The sequence below is a fragment of the Mus caroli genome, unplaced genomic scaffold (assembly GCF_978045245.1).
Source record: "Mus caroli unplaced genomic scaffold, Mus_caroli_1 scaffold_16, whole genome shotgun sequence".
Taxonomy (NCBI): domain Eukaryota; kingdom Metazoa; phylum Chordata; class Mammalia; order Rodentia; family Muridae; genus Mus; species Mus caroli.
Genome location: NW_028227271.1, coordinates 58,178,373 through 58,187,292, shown reverse-complemented (window position 1 = coordinate 58,187,292; position 8,920 = coordinate 58,178,373).

The following is an 8,920-nucleotide window of genomic DNA, read 5'->3' as shown; positions in this document are numbered from 1 at the left end:
ATATATTGCAACACATGCCCCTGTGGCATGGTAAGGTATCTTTTGTGTATAGTTGTATTGCTGAATCTTCAGATAGATCTATTTCCAAATTTCAGAGGAACCTCCAAATAGATTTAGAGAGTGGTTGTATCAGTTTGCAATCCCACCAGCAATGGAGGAGTGTTCCTCTTTTTCCATATCCTTGCTAACATGTGTTGTCGCCTGAGTGTTTGATCTTAGCCATTCTGGTTGGTGTAAGGTAGGAACTCAGGATCATTTTGATTTGCATTTCTTTGATCACTAAAGACTTTGAAGATTTCTTTATGTGCTTCTGAGCCATTGAGATTCCTCTACTGTGAATCCTCACTTTAGATTTACACCCTTTTTGATTGGATTGGGTTTTTCTTTGGGGGGGTGTTACTGATTTGTCTTCTTGAAATTAGTTTTGCTTTACAGAAGCTTTCCATTTTCATGAGATCCCATTTATCAATTCTTGATCTTAGTGCCTGAGCCATTGCTTTTCTGTTTAGGAAATTTCCACTCTATGCCAATGAGTTTGAAACTCTTTCCCACTTTCTCTTCTATAGATTCAGTGAATCTGGTTTTGTGTTGAGGTCCTTGATTCACTTAGGCTTGAACATTGTGCAAGGTGACAAATATCTATCTATTTTCATTTTTTCCCATACCACTTACCAGTTAGACCAGCACCATTTATTGGAGATATTTTCTTTTTTCTATTGTATATTTTTGGCTTCTTTGTCAAGGATCAAGTGTTCATAGGTGTGTGGTTTTATTTCTTGGTCTTCTATTCTATTCCATTGATCAGCATGTTTTTCTCTCTAACACAATATGTAGTGCTTATCACTATTGCTCTGTAGTTAGCTTGAGGTCAGGGACGGTGATTCCCCCATCTGTTCTTTAATTGTGTAATGGCTATTCTTGGTTGTCAACTTGACTATATTTGGAATGAACTACAATCCAGAATTGGAAGGCTCCCCAGTGACCCTTATCTGGAGGCTTGGAGATCCTTATCTGGATCTTGGTATGGAGATCTTGAGACATAGTGGCTATGGATTCCAGAAGATTAAATCTCCGAGTTTAAGGAGATTTAATCTGGGCTACACCTTTCATCTGGGATTAAAGGTGTGGTGGAACACACCTTTAATCTGGGCTACACCTTCTGCTGGAGACAATATAAGGACATTGGAAGAAGGGAGTCTAGCTCTTGCTCCTTCGCCTGCTGGCCGTGTGAGACTGAGTAACTGCTAGATCCTTGAACTTCCATTCACAGCTGCGACTGAACCATTGTTGGGAATTGGGCTGCCGACTGTAAGTCATCAATAAATTCTTTTACTATATAGAGACTATCCATAAGTTCTGTGACTCTAGAGAACCCTGACTAATACAAATTGTTAAGAATTGTTTTCACTATTCTGGGTGTTTTGCCTTTCCAGATAAATTTTAGAAATGCTCCTTCCATGTCTTTGAAGAATTGTGATGGAATTTTGATGGGAATTGCATTGAATTTATAGATTTCCTTTGGTAGAATGGCAATGATAACTATGTTAATTCTGCCAATCCATGAGCATGGAAGATCTCTGCATATTCTGAGAACTTCTTTGATTTCTTTCTCAAGAGATTTGAAGTTATTGTCATACAGGTCTTTCACTTGTTTGGTTAAAGTTACCCCAAGATATTTTATATTACTTGTGGCTATTGTGAAGGGAGTTGTTTCCTTAATTTCTTTCTCAGCCTGTTAAGCGCTTGTATAAAAGACTACTGATTTATTTGAGTTAGATTTCTATCTGGCCACTGTGCTGAAGTTATCAATTGGAGAAGTTCTCTGGTAAAAGTTTTGGGTTCACTTTTGTTTTTGTTTTTTGTTGTTGTTTGTTTGCTTGTTTTTTGTTTTTTTGAGACAGGGGTCACTTTTGTATACTATCATATCATCTGCACATAGTGATATCTTTATTTCTTTCTTGCCAATTGTATCCCCTTGATCTCTTGGCATTCAAGACCCATATCTAAACATAATTAAAGCTATTTATGGCAAACCAACAGCCGATATCAAATTAAATGTAGGCATACTTGAAACAATCCCACTGAAATTGGGGACAGGACAAGGATGCCCACTTTCCCCATATCTATCCAATATAGTACTTGAAGTGCTAGCTAGAACAATAAGAGAAAGTTTTAAAAGAGAAGTTTTGGAGATAAAGAATGAAGAAATTAGGTTAAATTCTCTTTTCAAAGTGTCCCTTTTACTTCCTGCGGCTTCAACTAACAGGCTTGGAGTTAGAGCTTTCATATACTTGGTGACTACTGGGCAATCATTCTGAAATGCAGTCTCTCTAAAATTATATTGGAGCATTCAAGGCATAGGTGACAGTGTGTAGATGTTAAGTAATGTACATTAGTTCCAATGGATCACACTGCAGAAGAGATAGTGATACCTATTCTCTAGTATAAAACAAAATATTTAAAAACTTATCATTGCTATCTAGGAAAATGCTTATCTCAGTTCTCTGACTTGCAAAGTAGAGGTTACTTTAGTTGCTATTACAAATTTTGTGTCATTTTTTGAGCACATTCACATATCTCATGCTTACTACCTGAGGCTAAACATGTGAACAATGCAATTTTGTATCTATTAGTGACACTTGATTTATAAAAGAATTTGCAAAACACAAGAAAAGCAAGAAGAAGAAAGACCAATGCATGAATACTTCATTCCTTCCTAGAATAGGGAACAAAATACCCATGGGAGGAGTTAGAGAGACAAAGTTTGGAGCTAAGAGGAAAGGATGGACAATCCAGAGACTGCCCCACCTGAGGGGGGTCCATCCCATAATCAGCCACCAAATGCAGACACTATTGCATATGTCAGCAAGATTATGCTGAAAGGACCCTGATATAGCTGTCTCTTGTGATGCTATGCCAGTTCCTGGAAAATACGGAAGTGAACACGCAGAGTCATCTATAGGATGGAACACAGGACCCCGAATGGAGAAGCTGGAGAAAGTACCCAAGGAGCGGAAGGGGTCTGCAACCCTATAGGTGGAACAACAATATGTACTAATCAGTACCCCCAGAGCTCGTGTCTCTAGCTGCATATGTAGCAGAAGATGGCCTAGCTGACCATCATTGGGAAGAAAGGTCCATTGATCTTGCAAACTTTCTATGCCCCAGTACAGGGAAATTCCAGGGCCAAGAAGTGAGAGTGGGTGGGTAGGGGAGCAGGGTGGGAGGAGGGTATAGGGGACTTTTGGGATATCATTTGAAATGTAAATGAAGAAAATATCTATTAATTTTTAAAGAGCAATTCCTTCCTTTAGTGGAAGCAAGAAAAGTACCTTCATATTTAAAGGACACATTTATTAACTCTCCAGAGATATATCAGCTGAAAGATTGATAGCATTGTATTTCTGTAAGGAGTCATTACATTGGCCTATTATTTTGAAGTTATATATATATATATATATATATATATATATATATATATATATATATATGGGGTCATATATATATATGGGTCTAGTTACCAGGAGGCATAAATTACTATAGAGATAACAGTGTGTTAATGTTTAGTTTGAGGTTGAAAAATAAAACTCAGAAATTTCTGAGACCTCTCATCTCAGAGAAATTTCTAGTATTCTAAGGTATGAACATTTCAAGTTATTAAGTAATAACCATTTTCCCTGGAACAGCAAAAAAAAAAAAAGCCAGATTTTTGGATATGTTTGAGAAAACATACATTTTATTTGAGTCTGATATTTTGGCCCTTTTACTAATTGACAGCCTCTATAATCAACCACTTTTTAGACTCTCAGAATAAAAGTGTCTGTATATGGTACCGTTTGCCTCATCGACAGAGATATTCTGAAGTGCCTCAAGATAATAGAATAGAGAAAGAGAAAGCACAGCACATATCTTTCTGTCTGTAAAGTTCAGTTTTGTTTGGCTCCTGCCTCTGAAGCTCACCATTCTGTGATAGTCATTATATTATGTTGCTTGAGCATGAAAATCCACCAATGGGGAAAAAATCTTCAGGTCTTCTCAAGACATTTTCAAATACCTGTCTCACTTAAGGAAAATGTGTTGCTGTAAATACCCGTGCTGTACATTTTGAAATAAGCAGAAGAGACTGTCAATGACTTATTTGTACCAGTAACTTCTTGTTTCAAATCTTTCTCCCAGGATTCCAGGTTGTGTATCTCACTTCATCCCTGTCTGAGTTGGCAGAAGTGCTGTTCATCTTTATTCAAGGAATTTCACAAGCTGTTCTCTCCTGTTCCTAGCAGAGAGTTCAAGTTTAGCTAAAACAGACCAAAGCAGTTTGCACTAACAGCCCAGGTAGAAGGTAGTCAGTTTCAAGGAGACCCTCTCTGAAGAGGTTTATGTGGTTCAGTACAGAGTCAACAGGAAGGGTCGCACACTGGGAACAGCCTGCCATCTTTATGACTGCTGAGGAGTTTGGAAGAGGAAGTAGAAGGACAAAAAAGGCTCTAAAGTTACATGACAGCTTTCAGGGTGACTTGTCCTTGATTTCCCATTCACTTGGCTCCCTGCAAACCTCAGTTTGTTTCCTAGAGTCCAGAGAACTTGATTCTGACACATTCTGCTGAATTTCATTAGTTTTCTAGAGAGATGGGTCTGAAGAGCGACCTGGTCTGTCGTTCATTTTTATATTAATATTTGAAATAAGGTGAAAACATTATCTGACTTGTTTTTAAAAATAATAATAATAAAGTTCTTTTAGTTTTCGTTTACTTTTGCCCAGGATATCTTGTATATATTTTGAAATAGCTTTTCATTTGTCAGGTAAATATCTATTTCAACTTTAAATGAGATTACTTATACTTACAACTGAGAAATTATTACATTAAAGATAACACATTTTAAAGTTTATATATGTACTGTATATTCTGAAAATTAAATCTTTTAAATGTTTCTTCCATAAGGCTTTCTATGTAAATATTCTCTCAAATTAACTCATTTGGGTTCTGGCTATATATCCTTCACTATTACTGGAAGATTTGTTTGTTTGTTTATTTATTTATTTATTTATTATGTTTATGAATAGTGTATCTGTGTGTATACCTGCATGTGAACAAAGGGCATCAGAACTCATTACAGATGTTTGTAAGCTACCATGTAGTTGCTGAGAATTGAACTCAGAACCTCTGGAAGAAGAGGCAGTGCTCTTATCCACTGAGCCATCTTTAGCTCCCTTCATTACTTTTTAAGGTTTTAAAATATATTTAATGTGTGTGTGCATATCCTCTCTCTGTCTCTCTCTCTGTCTCTCTCTGTCTCTCTGTCTCTGTCTCTGTCTCTCTCTCTCTCTCTCTCTCTGTCTGTCTGTCTCTGTGTGTGTGTATGAGTTTAAGTCCATCATATGTGTGTAGGTGATTACAGAGGTTAAAAATATTGACTTCCCACATGCAGGGGTCACAGATATTTGTGAGTTGACTGATAGAGATTCCCAGAAAAAAAATTGAGTTCTCTGGAAGATTAGCACTTGATATTAAACACTGAGTTACCTCTTCAGCTCTTCAGTGACACACACACACATACACACACACACACACACACACACACACACACACACTTATTTCATTGTTGGATTATTCATAGACATACATTTGATTTCAAAATATTGATTTTATTCTGTCCTTGATGATCTATATAATATCTGCGTTTAAGCACTTATAATTTTTTAAATACAGGTTCCTGGTGCCTGTCAAAATATAGTTTCTTTTTCCTGAGGAATTCAAATGTTACAACGTTATTTTATTATTCATTTTTTATTCACTTTACTTTATGCTCACAGCCCCCTTGCATTCAGCCACTCCCACAATCCTTCTACTACAATCCTTCTACTGCAATCCTTCTACTACTACCTCTTCTTCTGAGAAATTGTAGGGGCCCCGTGGTTATCCTTCACTCTGTCACATCAAGTCTCTGCGGGTATTAGGCACTTCCTTTCCACTGAATCCAGACAAAACAATCTAGCTAGAAGAACATATCCCACTCACAAGTAACGGAGTTCACAAATCACTTGTTCACAAATCACTAGAGGACAAAGACACACATCTGCTATACATGTTCAGGAAGGCAAGGATCACAATATAAAAATCCATAAATATTAAATAAAATGTTGAATAATATATTGAACTTCCTTAATATTAAACACATCCTTACATCCCTTCATGTTTACAGTGACTCAGTAGGTTATCTAGATTAAACTTGATTTTTGAAAATGCAAATTAACTTTTTAAAAAATAATTCTTTTTTTTTTTAAAGAATCTTTAAGGATTTAATTAGATATATTTTTAGTGTATCACTTTCTTTCTCTCAACTCCATTCAGATCCTGTTTTTCATCCCTACTGAATTATATTTCATTCTCCTTTTCTTATAAAAAGATGGAATCCAGTTTGCTTTGCCTTACTGTTGTCCTGTGCCTGTCAGCCCTAAAGAGTGATGGAAATATTTAATGTCATGTCATTGAAGAAATACTATTTCCTGTGCCCAAAAGCAATTAAAATGTCAATGGATCCTTGGCTAAGAGTGAAATATTGTGCCTGCACTCACATTCCATGTTTTGCTTCTGTATGGTTTGAGCTTCAGCTGTTATGGTTTCTGTGAATTAATTTTCCCATCTTCCCAGTTTTGTCTGGAAAACATTGTTTCCTTGAAATCATTCATGACCTCTGGCTTGTAAGTCCAGCTCATCCTCTGCCTAGAAGTCCAACCCTTGGAGAAGGGTTCTTTGATTTAGCCATTCTATTTGTTATTGAATATTCTGAAGTTTATTATTATAAAAACATTTACCAGTTATGAGTTTCTGTATTAATTTCCAAGGAATTATGGGCTCTAGGAAAAAGCTGTTTGGTCTTTATTTGTAAAATTCTTCTTCCACCTGATAATACCATCCAACCACATTTGGGCATATAATTTATTTAAAGAATTTTAAAATCTAAATTATTCTGAGTTCCTAAAGGAATCATTCACACTTTATTTAATACAAAGTCATATGTATTATTGATACCTAGGAAACATTTTAACATTAATACTGAAGTTACTATGAAGCTCTGTCTCTCAAGTGGTAAGTAGTGTGTCCATGAAACTCTTCATTGTCTTTTCAATCAAATGCAATAATTGACAGTGTACAAATTGGAGGTTGTGAGTTGTCAAACTCGCTATAATTCTCTCTGGAGACTTCATAGACATAGTGATCAATTCGATAAATAGTCATGAATTTTATATATGATGATACAAACATCTTACAAACATTCTAATAACAAGCTTCCTTGTCTACTAGGATTTACAAGCATGCATATATTTTGCTGAATCATTTACAAATATAGATTATGCTAAAGGACATATACTGCTGAATTTATAAATCATGATCAGATAATATTGTGTTTTTCTTCCCAAAGGAAAATATATATAGTGTAGTACCTAAGTTAGAAGTATTTTCACTTGCTTTTATTATACTATTACAAAAGTGTTCAGCATATTTCAAAATCTGTTATAGTAACATACAATAAGAAGTTCATTGGAAGAATTGTCATGTACTTAAATGGGTTTATAGTTTTGGGTGTTAACTCTTAGAACTAATAATTTATATTATATTAGGGCAACCTAATCAAAATAGAAAATGTACATATTTTGTTCATTAAATAGTTATATGAAAATTATGATTAAAATACATATTAGAAGGATAGAGATGAACTTCGTTAACCTAGGAGGCATAAAACTACCAACATTATGTTTACTTATTTCCTCAGCTTCATAGGATAACCTAAATTAAATAAAATATTTTATTCTGAAACTAAATAAAAATATTAATATTAGTGAAAACATGAGCACTCATGGACATGAAATTTTATTTCTATTAAAGTCATATTAGTTAACAAAATTGAGGTTTTTTTCTTTACAAAGTACAGCTATGATTGTTAGAAAAATGGTCATTGTTATCTCATATAAATGTTAAAGAAGTTTTGCTGTGGGTCAGTGTTAGTGCTGGATCACTTTGGGCCAGAACTCATTGGACAGTCCCACAGTCTCCAGAGAACTCTCCGCCCCACAGACACCCTAGCATGCCCAGGGTCTTAGGATCACTGGTGAGTGGAACACAACATCTGTTCTAACAGAACTGGGGGTGCCTGGGGCCAGCTGGAGCACAGACTCAGGAACCCCACCCTATCAGTGGTTCAGGTTTCTTCCAGTCAGAGTTGGTCTATCTTGGTTTAGAACTCAGAGGAGGTGCCACTTTCAGGTGATCTAACAATCCCAGGATCCAAGGAGCTTGGTCACACTAGTATCTCAGGGGCTCAGAAGAATCATGACTGCCAAGAACTCTGACACACCCAGAATCAGGATGCCAGAATCATAGGATCACAAAGAAAGCTGAACTCTGAGAAGTTCTGATTCAACTGGGATTACTGGAAGGATGGGTTCCAATCTGATATACCTAGGGCTGGGAGCACTTGAGATAATCAGATAGTGGAAGGAAAGCATAAGAACAGAAGCAACAGAAACCAAGGTTACTTGGCATCATCAGAACCCAAATCTCCCACCATAGCAAGTCCTGGATACACCATCACACTAGAAAATCAAGATATGGATCTAAAGTCACTGCTCACGATAATTATGTAGGACTATAAGAAGGACATAAATAACACCCTTAAAGAAATACAGGAGAACACATCCAAACAGGTGAAATAATTGAACAAAACCATCCGAGATCTAAAAATGAGAGTAGAAACAATAAGAAAATCACAAAACGAGACAACTCTAGAGATAGAAAACCTAGGAAAGAGATCAGGAGTCATAGATGCAAGAATCACCAACAGAATACAAGACATAGAAGACACTCTCAGGTGCAGAAGATACCAAGAAAACATTGACACAACATTAAAAGAAAATGCAAAA